This window comes from Berghia stephanieae, chromosome 13 (genome assembly GCF_034508935.2).
Source record: "Berghia stephanieae isolate SIO BIC M18660-M18661 chromosome 13, UCSD_Bste_1.3, whole genome shotgun sequence".
NCBI lineage: Eukaryota > Metazoa > Mollusca > Gastropoda > Nudibranchia > Aeolidiidae > Berghia > Berghia stephanieae.
Window position 1 is genome coordinate 20,313,243 of NC_088372.1, and position 16,591 is coordinate 20,329,833.

Sequence of the window (16,591 nt, forward strand, 5' to 3'; positions counted from 1 at the left end):
TTGAATGACAGGTAGTGCGTGTGTGTGTGTGTGTGTGAGAGAGCGAGAGAGAGAGAGAGAGAGAGAGAGAGAGAGAGAGAGAGAGAGAGAGAGAGAGAGAGAGAGAGAGAGAGAGAGAGAAAGAGAGTCAGGAGTAGGAGGTATAGAGAATAGGAGGAAGACCAAGAGCGAATAAGGGAGACGAATACGGAGATTATGTCTGAATATGAGAGAGAGAGAGTGAGAGAGAGAGAGAGAGAGTAAGAGAGAGAGAGAGATGAGAGAGAGAGAGGGGGGGGAGAGAGAACGGGCATAGATAAAGATAAAGAGAGAGAGAGAGAAAGAGAGAGAGGTGGGAGAATGGAGGACGAAATACAGAGAGGGACAGCGAGAGGAAAAAAAAAAGAGAGAGAGAGAGAGAGAGAGAGAGAGAGAGAGAGATAGAGTGAGAGAGAGTGAGATATATAAAGAAAGAGAGAGAGAGAGAGAGACAGAGACAGAGAGAAAGAGAGTAAATTGGCAGCGTAGAATGAGCTCTGTCGTAGTACTCACGCTCACAAAAGTTGACGCGAGGGAACGTGGTGGCTGGTATCGAAAAAGTGTCATTTCCTACAGCTAGCCACAAACAATCTTTAGTTCTCGGGATTGATTGATGCAAGATACGTGATTATCCTTATCTCTCTCAATGTGAGTAGTTTTCACTTTCATCATGGATCATTAAAACTCTAAGATCATCGCAAGTTTCAGGATACACCCTACGTAGATAATAATGTAGGTATCGATTATCATTCATCTATCTATAATCGATTTAAAATGAAATAAAGGTAGCTTGAGATTTATAACTTGAGCTTTTATATAGCGCAATATCCACTAAACGTGCTCAAAGTGCTTTACAAGGGGTCCCTAGCCAACAGCAACAGTTAATGTGTACAACGAGACATGACGCCTGTTAGGCGATATTGCATTTTTTTTAGCACAGAGACAATTTTACACCTGAGTACTGTGAGAGAATGTGAGTAAAGAGTCTTTTCCAAGGACTCAACTATGCACCGAGAGAGGTTCAAACCCAGGACCTTCCGATCCGAAAGCGAGTATCATACCACAAGACCACATAGCTGCACAAGGTTGAAAGAAAACAACTTTCATAGTGGATTATTGGGTTCAGTGAATGACCGAGCGGTGCGTTGTCTCCCCATGTTATAGAGGTATATTGAATATGGTCAGTGACAAAACGGGTGACACTCATGATGAAGTCAACATTACAAATACAACCTTCTAGCCCTGGAATTATGTGTATTTAGGTAATCCTTTTCATACACACTGTCCTACTCGACTCAGGTGCTAATCAGTACCTGGCTATGGGCAATGATGAATATCATTCCATAATAGAAGCCTAAATGCTGCCTCGTGATTTGTGAAATGGGAATTTGGTGTTTTTATTTTTAGAATGTAGAGGGGTGGGATGATTGAAAAATTTTAAAGCGCACTGTGCACTGTAAAACCGTAAAACTGCGCTAAATAAAAACGAATAGATTTATCCAAGATAATGTATTAGTATCACATTTTTTTTCAGTATCTTGGAAAATGATAATGATCCGATTGCATATTGGTATAGCTTTTGCTTTTCAGTGTACAAATCAAATCTTCACGAAACGCTTAGCTTTTTTTCTTCTTATCATGATCTTAATATTCTAACCATTTTTGGCGTAATTTTGAAAACAAAAAATGCATTAAAAAATTTGGCCAGAAATCTGGTCCATCAAATATTGATCGATTTAAATAAATCGCTCAAACCTTGGACTTTGGGAAGCCTCAAATTTGCGGCTATGTGGCAATAGTGCGGCTATGTGGTCTAGTGGTATGGCACTCGCTTTCGGATCGGAAGGTCATGAGTTCGAGCCTCGCGCTCGGCGCCTAGTTGAGTCCTTGGAGAAGGCTCTTTATTCACTTTCTCTCACCGTACTCAGGTGTAAAATGAGTACCTGGTCGTTAACAGCGTTATCTTTGTCCGAAAAATTGTTATATCGCCTAACAGGCGGCATGTCCCGTCCTACATGTTAAATGTTGCTGTCGACCAGGGACCCCTTGTAAAGCGCTTTGAGCACATTTGTGGATATTGCTGCGCTATATTAAAAAAAAAGCTCAAAAAGCTCAAAATTTAAGTGCTGTTGCCAAAGATAAATTTCATTTAAATCGATTGATATTACAAGGACGAGTTTTCTGGCCAAATTTTTGATGCATATTTCTTTTCCAAATTACGGCAATGAACTTGTTATAGGGGATTCTGTCTTCACTCATAAGATTATATTTTCTAGCTATAAATCAGAGTTGCCGAATATTTCAAGCAAATTGGGAGAAAAGAAAGATTTTTTTAACTTAAAAAAAACGTGGTTTAAAGTAGAGCACTGAAACATTTAAGCTTGTGGTAAGGCACGGGTAAGGCACTATATAAAAACCATATATTATTATTATTCTTATTATTCTTCTTCTTATTATTATTATTATTATTATTATTATTATTATTATTATTATTATTATTATTATTATTATTATTATTATTATTATTATTATTATTATTATTATTATTATTATTATTATTATTATTATTATTATCATTATTATTATTATCATTATTATTAAAATTAAAATAAAAAAATAAAATAAAATTCCCTTTATTCATCCCCAAGGGGAAATTTGTCTTTAGGGTCTATTCCAAGGGAAGACTGGAATAACCCAGGCGTCGGCCGCAAAGCAGCGCCGCCAAGTGAGCTAGGGCGAGGTGACTTGCTCAAGGCCACACAACGCAGCGGCGGGTGATTGAACCCGGTACCTTTCGGGTAGGAAGAAAAGACCGTACCACTGAGCCACTCTGCCCCTATTATTATTATTATTATTATTATTATATTATTATTATTATTATATTATTATTATATATTATTATTATTATTATATTATTATTATTATTATTATTATTATTATTATTATTATTATTATATTATTATTATATTATTATTATATTATTATTATATTATTATTATTTATTATATGATGATGTATGATGATGATGATGATGATGATTATTATTATTATTATTATTAGTATTATATTATTATTATTATTATTATTATTATTATTATTATTATTATTATTATAATAATTATTATTATTATCATTGTTGTTGTTGTTGTCTTTTTTTGTTAATTTGAATTGAAGGCTACAGTCATGTTAGACCGATGTGTACTTATCAACGGGTCTGATAAACCAGCATAACATAATGTCCATTACTGATTTCTGGAACATTTATATAATCCAATCAATAACTATTAAGCGTACCCAAATCGCTTCACAAAGGGCCTCTAGCCAATAGATAGTATGCAGATGACGCCACTCAGGCCTTTGTTATTGTTTTTGCCATCCGCGTTTGTGAGTTGTTCTCACTAAATTGTATTAACCAGACCATAAAAGTTCATGGTTACACAGAGTTTGCGTGTTGGTCCATTATACTTCCGGATGGCAATGTTGTGAACTCCTTGGCCAAGCGCATTCTATCTATAGCAGCACGTAACATGTAGGACGACACATGACGCCTGTTAGAGGATATTACTTTTTTTTTACACAAAGACAACGCTTTTAACGACCAGGTACTCACTTATTAACCGAGTACGGTCAGAGAATGTGAATAAAGTGCATTTTCAACGGATTCAACCGTGTGACGCAAAGAGCGGGTCTCGAACCCATGACCATCTGGTCCGTAGGCGAGAGTCATACAACTAAACCATATAGCTGCATCACAAAGTTAAAGTCAGCCCATACTTGCGTTTGGCCGTAAGACCTGCTAATACGAGAATCTTGGCTACGAGGGGTTTTGTCGAGTTCTTTTAAAAAACAAAAAGACAAAAAGAAAAAATAAATAATTTTAAATAGAAAAATGATGTAATGGAAAAGATGTGGTATTGGTTTGAGACGACGTGTACATATTTGCAGGTCTGATAACCCAAATTGTTATAGTCTCATTGTTTTAATGAAAATACTCTCAAACCGAGGCAGAACAAAAAATAAGGCCCATAGTTATAATTGCGTTCGGATAGCAGACCTGCAAATGTATGCACCTGATATTGAAAGTATTTTCATTACACCAATAAGGTTGAGGAGACGGCAGATTGGCCTTCTAAAAGAATCTTTTAAATGAGCTTTTATATAGCGCAATATCCACTTAACGTGCTCAAAGCGCTTTACAAGGGATCCTTGGCCAACAGCAACACTTAACATATAGTTAGGCGATATTACAATTTTTTTGGAAGGAAACAACGCTGTTAACGGCCAGGTACTCATTTTACACCTGAGTATGGTGAGAGAATGTGAGTAAAGAGCCTTTTCCAAGTACTCAACTATGGGCCGAGCGAGGCTCAAACCCAGGACCTTCCGATCCGACGGCGAGTGTCATACCACTAGACCACATAGCCGCATTTGTGTACAGCCGCAATCTTTTAGAGAATATAAATACAAACCCGTCGATTGGTTAGGTCACGTTGTCATTTTTGTTATGCATACGAAGAATGGCGAATCAACGGTTTAGTAAACTGCCGCATCTCTCCCCCACATACCCCCTTCCACTCCACCCCACATAAAAACACAGGTCATAAAAGCGCATCATCCTTCAAGATTATGATTATCAAATTGATTTGGAGGAACACCAAACAAATGAGTATTATTCTGTGTAGGAGTTCAGAAAACTGCGCGCAGCTCTTTCGAAATTACGATGATCTCAACTGAATGCCCCAAAAAGTCTTCAGTTCCCCCGTTACCTGCTCAGTATGATTATTACGACAAAAAAAAAAAAAACAAAAAAAAACAAAAACAAACCCGGTGATTCCAAGTGTGCGACATGTGCCTTCTGACATGTTTCGATGAGGGACCAACTATTTTCTTAAATGATAACCGCTGACGACTCGACTTCTTTGCAAAACAATGTATTTAGAAACTTCTTCTTTTTTGTTTGTTTATCTTTTTTAAACTCGAACTTTTATATAACGAAATAGCCACTAAAATTGGTCAAAGCGCCTAACAAAGGGTCCCTGACCAACAGCAACACGTAACATGAGGAACGAGACATGACGCCCGTGACGCGATAATGCATTTGTATTTCTGTCAGAGACAACGCTATTAGCGGCCACGTACTCATTTTACACCTGAGTACGGTGAGAGAATGTGAGTAAAGAGCCTTTTCCAAGGACTCAACTATGCACCGAGGGAAGCTTGAACCTTCCGATCTGAAAGCGAGTGTCTTATCACAAGAACACATTATTGCCGTGCTTAGGGTGGATTCATTACTATTCGTTCTTATCGCCGGACATTAACAGTCACTCACAAACCCGAGGTTTTGCTCAACAATATCTCTGTGTGGCTATGTGGTCTTTTGGTATGACACTAGCTTTCGGATCGGAAGGTCCTGCGTTCGAGCCATACTTGAGTCATTGGAAAAGACTCTTTATTAGTATTTCTCACCGTACGCAGGTGTAAAATGAGTACCTGGCTGTTACCAGCGTTGTCTCTGTCCGAAATAAAAATGTAATATAACTTAAAGGCGTCATGTCATGTCCTATATGTTAAGTCTTACTGTTGGCAGGGACTTTTTGTAAAGCGCTTTGAGCGTGTTAAGTGGATTTTGCTCTCTATGAAAGAGCTCAAATTAATCATTTCATAGAGCGAAAGCCATAAAAGAATCCTATATTATGTCAAGAGTTTCACACAGGTTTTTACGAGATTGATAGCGGCCTGAATATCCATCTCGCCTAAGTGCTCGCTTTTCTCAGTGAACAGTATTTATTATTCCCTATCAAAGTCATCAATCTAAGTGGCCGTCTTTTGATCACATCTTCCGCCGTTATGCTCGTAAGGTCGTCATTGAGTAGGGGGATGTTGATCAGAGTTTTAATCATCTTCTCTGTATGGCTATTGAGGAAACAATACTGTGGCACTTTTTAACTCAAACCATGCTCAGAATAGCCCTTGAACTTCACATCCAGCCAATGATCTTACTCGGTAGAAAAATCAACATGTACATCTTTTGTATGATGTTGTTAAGCAAAATGAGCTCTTAGTGTCAAGTTTTTTAATAGGTAGACTGGAGTACGGTTTCATCAAACTCCTGAGGACATTCAAAACAGCTCGAGGAAACCATAGTTTGAGAAAACCGTATACAAAGAGAAATAAAGATTAAAAAATCGAGATTTTTTAATGAGTCCGATGAATTTCGAGGAAATCATATTCGTGTTTATATTAAATAAATAATAAAAAAATTAGTAATGTACAAAAGAAATCAGAATGTGGAAAATGTCGGTGGTATCGTAACGAATGTGACGATTTTCCTATGGATGGTAAAATTGACGTCAAATGACAAGTCTTGGACCTCAAAAGAATACAAATCGTGAGTTGTATTCAATAGTTCAACCAATGGCATCAGTTGATTCCTTGAGCTCTACTAACGACAACTCACTAGACGCAACACAAGAGCCATCTTATGTTATGTTATAGATATAATGCGCTTGGCCAAGGAGTTCACAACATTGCCATCCGGAAGTATTACGGACCAACACACAAACTCTGTGTAACCATGAACTTTTATAGTCTGGTTAATACAGTTTAGTGAGAACAACTCACAAACGCGGATGGCAAAAACAATAATAAAGGCCCGAGTGACATCATCTTCGAACTATCTATAGCCTGACATTGAACCCCCAAAAGACTGGCAGTTTGACATCATTGGTTTTTGCACCGCCTAGTGAGTTGTTGTTAGTAGTGTTCAAGGAAACAAACTATTTCATTGGTTAAACTATTGAATACAACTCACGATTGTTTTCTTTTGTGACAAAAGACTGGCATACTGACGTCATTTTTTGGTCAGCGTGGCCTTAGTAAAGTTATGACCTGACACCGACCAAAAAATGACGTCAAAATGCCAGTCTTTTTGTCACAAAAGAAAACAAATCGTAATTTGTATTCAATAGTTCAACCAATGAAATAACTTGTTTCCATGAGCTCTACTAACGGCAACTCATCAGGCGGTGCAAAAACCAAATATTGACGTCAAAATGCCAGTCCTTTTGGATTTCAGTGTCAGGCTATAACATAACGATGGCTACGGTGTCAGGCCATGACTTTACAAAGGTCACGGTTCTAGTGTCAGGCTATAAGTTTTCGATGGCTCCGCCTGTAGTCTCAACGCGTTATTGTGCTAAAAGTCCAGCCAACTTAAAATCATTTTAATGTGTAATTCTTAGGGAGATAAACATTGCAAATCGCTATAGTTGACTTTAAAAATCAACAATTTGCCCTCACAAGGATTAAATAACACTTCAAAATCCTTTTAAAAATTTTAGTCTAGCATCAAAATTCATTAACAATAAGTTTTAATGACATGAAACTTCTCAAAATGTTATGAAGTTGAAGCCAAAATGTCGTAAATCTACGAATTATTCGAAACTATAGGAAGGTCTGTAATAGAATGAAGAAGTCGCTTGGAATTGGATTCATAGCCACAAATCAGAAACTTGATAGGATTTCTATATTTTGTAGTTTGAAATTGAATGTCAGCTTCAAGTTAATATACAAAAACAGATAAAAATGGACGTGTTTCCCCTTTATCAATAAATCAGAATGAATGAAACAAAACAGACGAATGAGATAATGTAGTTGTGTTTTGTTGATAAAGGGGAAACAGAGCTTAGTGACTTTAGCTTCATTCATTGCAAAAGACAATGAGAAATTGTGATGGATGTTTTGGTTAGAAAAAAAATGCTATTGATATAATGAAGTTGACGTCACTCAGGTCTTTGTTATTGCTTCTTGCCATCCTCGTTTATGAATAATTCTCACTAAACTGATTTAACAGACGATAAACGTTAAAGGTTACACATAGTTTTGTTTTGAGCGTCTTGGCCAAGCGCATACTTTCTATAGATAGAATGCGTTTTGCTAAGAAGCTCACAACATTGCCATCCGGAATATTAACGGACAAACACACAAAATATGTGTAACCTTGAACATTTATAGTCTGGTTAATACACTTTCATTGAGTATTACTCATAAACGCGGATGGCAAGAAGCAATAACAAAGACCTGAGTGACGTCAACTTTGTTCTATCTGCAAACCATTCTCATTGATTTTTGTTCTTCTTTTTGTCAATTTCATATCGACCATCAAGATGAGTTCACGTGTCTAGAACAGCAGATACTGTATAGATAGAATGCGCTTGGCAAAGGAGTTCACAACATTGCCATCCGGAAGTATAACGGACCAACACACAAACTCTGTGTAACCATGAACTTTTATAGTCTGGTTAATACAGTTTAGTGAGAACAACTCACAAACGCGGATGGCAAAAACAATAACAAAGGCCTGAGTGACGTCATCTGCATACTATCTATAGATAGAATGCGCTTGGCCAAGGAGTTCACAACGGAAGTATAACGGACCAACACACAAACTCTGTGTAACCATGAACTTTTATAGTCTGGTTAATACAGTTTAGTGAGAACAACTCACAACGCGGATGGCAAAAACAATAACAAAGGCATGAGTGACGTCATCTGCATACTATCTATATTGGTTGATACTTCAAAAAAAGCAATTAACTTTGAGCCCTGTAAAAGTACCGCCTGGGGGTATAGATAGAATGCGCTTGGCCAAGGAGTTCACAACATTGCCATCCAGAAGTATAAAGGACCAACACACAAACTCTGTGTAACCATGAACTTTTATAGTCTGGTTAATACAGTTTAGTGAGAACAACTCACAAACGCGGATGGCAAAAACAATAACAAAGGCCTGAGTGACGTCATCTGCATACTATCTATAGATAGTTCGAAGTCGACGTCACTCGGGTCTTTGTTATTGTTTTTTGCCATCCGCGTTTATGAGTAATGCTCACTGAACTGTATTAACCTGCCTATAAACGTTCATGGATACAAAATGTTTTGTGTGTTGGTCCTTTATACTTCCGGATGGCAATGTTGTTAACTCCTTGGCCAAGCGCATACTATCTACAGATAGTCTAGTCTATCGCAAAGTACTCTCCGCCAGATCTAACAGACCCTGCTACCCATTCGATGCTGGGTGGACAGGGGGGGGGGGGGGTCAGAAATAAATCTTGACTGCAGCCGGGGTCGATCTTGGTCCCTTTGCGTGTGAAGTGAGTGCTCTACCAACTGAGAGTTATCGGGACTCCATTGGAGAGAAAGCGAGTTTTGTGTGATGGTCCGTTATACCTCCGGATGGCAATGTTGTGAGCTTCTTAGCCAAGCGTATACTATCTACACAAAACCTGGCTGGCACCCTGTGCTTTGTTCCCCCATGCACGTGAGAGCTCATAAAAATTTCACCGATAAGATAGTGGGTGTGTGGTTGCTGGGGGTGTGTGTGTGGGGGGGGGGTGATATTGAGTTGCGAGAACCCCAATGCGACGTGTTTATTGATGGAAGATGACAAAAGGATTATGGATGGGTGGTTGACACGCTGTTGGGGGCCATGATGACAAACGTGCTCCTACAAAACACACTTAATTTCTTTTTTTTTTATGTGGCTATATTGTGGGCTTTTGGTATGGCACTCGCTTTTGGATTGACAGGTCCTGGGTTCTACCCTCCTTCGGCGAATAGTTTAGTCCTTTGAAAAGTCTCTTTACTAACATTCTCTCACCGTACTCTGGTGTAAAATGAATGCCTGTCCGCTAAAAGCGTTGTCTCTGTTGGAAAATAAAATATTATTTTGCCTAATAGGAGTCATGTCTCGTTCTACGTGTTTCATGTTACTGTTTGTTAGGGAGCTTTTTGGATATATATATATATATATATATATATATATATATATATATATATATATATATATATATATATATATACATATATATATATATATATATATATATATATATATTTATATATATATATATATATATATATATATATATATATATATATATATATATATATATATATATATATATATATATATATATATAACAGTAACAGTCAACCGCTGGCGGCGAAGACATGATAATTCTGAGTGGGTCTGGCAAATTGTCCGCCCTTTGTTGTAGATAATGTATGCAGTGATATACAATTATGCTGTTTGGACCGTGAGAAAAGGTATGTGTGGATTCGAATCACTATAAGCAAAATATGGTTGACCTTTCAATAGCGTGAACCATGCATATTTTGGCCTTGCAACCCGGTGAGATAAGCTGTGTGATATTGACGCAGTAACCGCCGTGGCAGTTGCTCTTGCTACAGAAAACAAAACAAAACAGGCACGTAGCTAAATGGTCAAAAGAATTAGTTTTTTCCGCATTCGAAGTGTGGATAAACAAAATTTGTACGTGGATAGGAAGACCAGAATAAATAAATAAATAAATCATAAAAGTTATATAGTGCATTTCCCGGTTCTCAAACCGGCTCAATTTGCTTTACAATGTTATATTTCTCCCCCCCCCCCCCTCCACCCCCACCCCCAGCAGGCCATATGGAACCTTATTTACATTACACTCTGTACCAGCTGCCTGTCAGGGGATGCAGTACTAGCAATCTGACTATATTCGTCTGTACCTAAACCCAGGTACTCATCCACGCCTGAGTCGAGTGGATAAATGTGTGTAAAGTGTCTAACTCAAGTATTAAACGCCCGATCAAGACAGGGAAGCATTCCCTCTTTGTCACCCATTTATTGACTGAGCACGCTCACTCGAGCTTTAACGTCATCTCAGACGAAACGCAATACCGACTGAGCTGTCGCGCCACAGATTAGAAATTAACACTGCTAGGATTCAAACTCAGGTTGTTGGCATGACAGGTCGATGCTCTAACAACTGAGCCATAGAGCCCCCGAGTTATCACTACATTTTAAAAATATTATGATCTTGCACAAGACTAAAACATTTAAAAATCAACTAATCCTAACTGTGCTCAACCAGATTAAGTCTGAGAAATCGTGTGTGTGCGTGTGTGTGTGTGTGTATGTATATATATATATTATATATATATATATATATATATATATATATATATATATATATATATATAATATAATATATAAATTGTCACTCACATTATATGGCCAAGACGTTCGTTTCTGTGGCTTTTGTCCGCTTCTTCAGTCGGCATAATGTCCGAAGAAAAAATGTATTCCGTTTGAGGTGCTTGTCCTTGCTTCCGTTGTGTAGACTACACAACGGAAGCAAGGACAAGAACCTCAAACGGAATCCTTTTTTTTCTTCGGACATTATGCCGACTGAAGAAGTGGACAAAAGCCACAGAAACGAACGTCTTGGCCATATAATGTGAGTGACAATTTATATTTTATATTAGCTCTAACCATTATTATCGAGCACTTTCGTACCTACGAGTACCCACCAACACTCATATATATATATATATATATATATATATATATATATATATATATATATATTATAATAATAATAATAATAATAAATGGCATTTATATAGCGCTTTACCCCGTTGTCACAGGCTCTAAGCGCTTTACAGTGATATAAACAAAACATATTACAGTGAGACAAGTGTGAAGGAAACGTGATACGAATTCAATTTAACAACAACAAAATATGGAAATAATATTGCAACATTATGACGTAAAAAGATAAAACTTTAAGCGAGATTTGAACGTTGTCAACGAATCCGAGCATCTCACGTGTGACGGGAGACAGTTCCAAAAATGGGGGGCCGAAAATTGAAAAGACTGTTCACCTATTTTACGCAATTGCTTAGGTTTGACAAGGATTGATTGGTCATTGCTTGACCTCAAGTATATATATATATATATATATATATATAAATATATATATATATATATATATATATATATATATATATATATATATATATATATATATATATATATGATTGAGGGGAATTAGCTGGAATCATGTAGAGTGCTCCACAGTTTCTTGGAGCAAATTATTTGTTAGTTGGCGGATGTCGTGAGTATTTTACCTAATCGCATCGTATACATCATTTGCGTGTGAGTCCAGTATTCGATTGCGTGAGTTGTAAAACTCCCGCCGTTTTCATAATAAGATGCACTTAACGTCAAACAACAACTAATACATTCTTGTAATCTTATATCTAATGCAATTTGATGGAAGGGAGAGAAGTAAAGTAAACATTGATTCGCCCTAATTGTTTTGGAGTGTCTTTTATTTCATACCAAATTCTGTTTAAATATATATACAAATATATAGATAGAACAAAGATGACCTCAATCAGGCCTTTGTTATTGTTTTTTGCAACCCACGTTTATGAGTAATTCTCACTTAACTGTTTTAACCAGACTATAAACATTCAAGGTTACACATAGATTTGTATCTTGGTCCGTTATACTTCCGGATGGCAATGTTGTGAGCTTCTTAGCCAAGCGCATACTGTCTATACTTAACCGCAGCGTCAAACAAACGTAATGGCTGGATGAACAAAAAACCAAAACATCATTACAAAGTTGTTGTTGTTGTTGTTGTTGTTGTTGTTGTTGTTGTTGTTGTTGTTGTTGTTGTTGTTGTTGTTGTTGAATATTAAATATACATTTTCAAATGGTGGGGGGGGGGGGGGGTCCGATATCTCAGTTGGTAGAGCGCTCGCTTCACACGCAAAGGGACTTAGATCGATTCCGGGTGCAGTAGAGACTTTTTTCTGACCCCACTGTCTACCCAGTAGTGAATGGGTACCTGAGTCTGTTAGATTTGTAGGAAAGTACTTTGCGATAGACTAGCGTCATATGATAGCAAGCATTTGCTATTGTTTGTTTCACGCTGTAGAAACCGGGATAAACTCCGGCTGTATGAGCCTCGACTGGGGTGGTAGATTGAATTTTTGGGATGATCTTTTTTCTTGTATTTTTCTTTCTTATTTCGGTCTGACACCTTTCATACACACTTGCTCAGATCGTTATCCTTCATACGGCAACACGTGTATTATTTATGTGTATGGTTCCTATTCATGATTGATTTGACTTGATTTACTGTGCAAGAAGCGGAAAAGGGGGACCCAAAAAGAGCGGAAACTGAAGACTCACCCAAGCTCATTTACTTCCTTCTACGCATGCGCTGTCCGATAAATCTTCCGTCTCGAGTCATTAGCCCCTAGCGATCTTGACTGAATTTTCGATTTATCATGCAGGCCGGGGGAGGTTAAGGGTGTGTGTGTGTGTGGGGGGGGGGGGGGGGGGGCTGTTCTGTTGATGTGAGGGTCATTAATTGTTATTATTGTTTTAGTAGTGTCAATAATAATATCAATAATAATTTTAAAGAAAGATGATGATGATGATGATGATGATGATGATGATGATGATGATGATGATGATAATGATGACGACGATGATGATGATGATGATGATGATGATGAAGATTGACGTCAGTTTCGTTCCTTCTATACGTTTGGTTCGATCTGTTAAGTTCTCCTATTTCACTCTATTGTTTCGATTATGATAATGCCAATCCCTTTTTCCCATAAAATGAATTCTACGCATCTTAACACCGCCACTACATACATTATTTCATTCGTCTGTAGTGTTTCATTCATCCTATTTTGTTGATAAAGGGGAAACCCGAAACGTCCATTTTATCTATTTTCGTATAATAAATTGAAGCTTACATTCAATTTTACATTGTTGCTTATTTCTTCGAGCTTCAAGAAACAACATTTGATTTACCCTGCACTGTAATCATAAGAATCGACCTCCAGGTACTAAAATAATTGTGCCAGCGTTTGGACGAATTAAGTCCCTGGAAGCGAGTTTGTTTTTTTTTTTTTGCACCAGGTTGGGAACAGGCAGGTTTAAAAATGGGTCAGGGAGGTTCCTCCATGTCTACCGTCTCACGCTGATGCTGATTCGTGGAGAAAAATAATCACGTGACAGTACTATTTTTACGTGTCGTTTTAACACGCAAGCGGTTTATATGAACCGTAGGGAAACTCACCTGATCAAGTTGTTGGGAACGCTGACTCCACGCGGACTCAACACTAGGATTGACCACCACTAACCTCCACTTGCAACAACTGCCACTACAGCTACTACTACTACTACTACTACTACTACTACTACTACTACTACTACTACTACTACTACTACTACTACTATACTACTACTACCACCACCACCACCACTACTACTATCACTACTATCATTACTACTACTAATACTACTACTGCTACTACTACTACTACTACTACTACTACTACTACTACTACTACTACTACTACTACTACTACCACCACCACCACTACTACTATCACTACTATCATTACTACTACTAATACTACTACTGCTACTACTACTACTACTACTACTACTACTACTACTACTACTACTACTACTACTACTACTACTACTACTACTACCACTACTACTAATACTGCTACTACTAATATTACTACTACAACTACTACTACTACTACTACTACTAATATTACTACTACTACTACTACTACTGCTACTGCTGCTGCTGCTGCTGCTGCTGCTGCTACTGCTACTACTACTACTACTACTACTACTATTACTACTACTACTACTACTGTTCATACTACTACTAGTACAACGCACCGTTTTTATGCACCTCCGTTGGCGGTGATGGTTAATTAATAAAATGTTACTGCATACGACCATGAGGTTTAAATAATTTTAGATTGTAGTTTAGCACGCTGCTTAGTGATTACCAGTGTACGTTTATACAATGATAATAAATTAAAGAATATTCACAATAATTTAAAAAATCAAAGGTAAAAAGAGACATGGCACACAAAAACTGATCTTAAATAAATAAAGAATTTTTTTTAAACACGATAAAAAGTTTTTGAAAAAAAAAATGAAAAAAGATGTCTTTCTCAATAAAGTAAACTTTTGAAAAAAATATATGTTTACAATGGGAATCGAACCCAGTACTTTCAAGGTTAAAAAGTCTGACAGCTTGTCCACTGCGCTACGGAGCCACCTAACTGTCCATCACATTTAATAAGGTCTTTCTAAGACATTATTTTACCTTCAATGCAACTTCTATTTTCTGGTTCTATATTTCGATTTTTTAGTTTATTGTTATTTTTGTATAAATTTATTTACAAAAACATCCTACATATGTCACAATATAACTTTTGCCATGTCCGAATACAGAAACACAATATCGCTGATGAAATTGGGTGGAATGCGCATCGTGACGGAGGTGCATAAAAGATATACCGTCAACGGAGGTGCATAAAAACACTACGTTTTAAAAAAAAAATTGTTGTTGTATTTTTGCAGCAGTTATAAATTTACCAATCACAGTTGTGCAATAATTTATCACCTAAATATAGTAATAGACCTACAGAGATGGACCCTACAATGCACTTGATTTGTGTAACGTACTTTTTCTGCATCTATCCACACTAGCTACCACTGCAGACACAACTCAAGACAACAATAGTGTGGTCTAATTTCTATTGCTAACTTATATTTCAAACTTCAACTACAGTATTATAGTATTATATCAAACATTTTTAAAAAGTATGTTATCTTCTTCTCATTCTTCTGCTTCTTAACAATCAAAAATACGGAAGGCATACATTGTGTAGTGTGTAGTGTAGGCTAGCCAACTGCACACCCTTTGAACCTTGAACAACCCGCGCGCTGACCTATGGCCTTGTCCGACCTCTGTCACGGCTTTCCCATTGTGGCGATGCTAAAAATAGTGCAGGCTGGTTGGCGAAGAGGGTTATTCTCAAATGACGTCACAAAATGGCCCAACCTGGTGCAAAAAAAAAAAAAACTCGCTCCCTGGAAGGGCCGGTGACATCGACTCCTCGAAACTGGGGGAGAAGTTGCCAGGATTTTCCACCAGAAAGAGGAGACATTGGGTGGCAGGCAATCGGCTTCGATCGAGATCTTGCTTAACAGCACGCTCACTATATCAGTGGGGGCTTGCCACCTGTCCAACATGTACCAGTTGTGGTAACTAGCCTGAAACCGCAGAGCATCGAGTTGAACGATGAGTTGTGACGAAGCTTCCAGGCGGCTTTGCGACGATGCACGAATGCGGTACGGAATTTGCATCCTGGATTGATCGTCCTAACATGGTAGTGTGAGCACCATTAGAAGCTGCCGCCATCGTACGATTCAATATGGATTCAATATGGAACCTATTCACTGTTAGTCCTCCGGAAAACTAGTTACACACTTCTAATGTGATTTGAACAGGAAGACCTGAGATGCACATTCCTCCCATCAAATCCAAGCATCAGTAACGCACTTTATGGTCACCTGGAAGAACTACAAAAGACGTCTAACTTCTACGTCATGGCACAAGACTAAAGGGCTAGAGCTCAGGTGGTTGCTGGTTCGGATAAGTAGGTAAGTAAAAACCGGAAGAATGGAAGTGAATCTCATACCTTAAGATTAACAGTCCGGGCTGGGTTTTTTTTTTTTTTTTTGGGTTGATTTGTCTTGCATTATTTTTTTGAAAAAGGTTTGCATGAAACAGTACCATGGAAATCAGATAGACATAAACAGGAAGAAAAAAACATCCTTTCTTCAACTTGGGATGGAACCTGAAACCTACTGATTTATTGTGATGTT

At 37.6% G+C, this 16,591-nt stretch overlaps 1 protein-coding gene across 1 annotated transcript in view; it reads left to right on the forward strand.

Moving 5' to 3' along the window:
- Nucleotides 1-532: 532 nt before the first annotated feature.
- LOC144958867 (cardioacceleratory peptide receptor-like) overlaps nt 533-16,591 on the forward strand; it is a 198,337-nt gene continuing 182,278 nt past the window's right edge. Inside the window, exon 1 of the mRNA XM_078891122.1 lies at nt 533-750. The gene's annotated coding sequence lies outside the window, so the exon portion shown is untranslated. The remainder of the gene's footprint in view (nt 751-16,591) is intronic.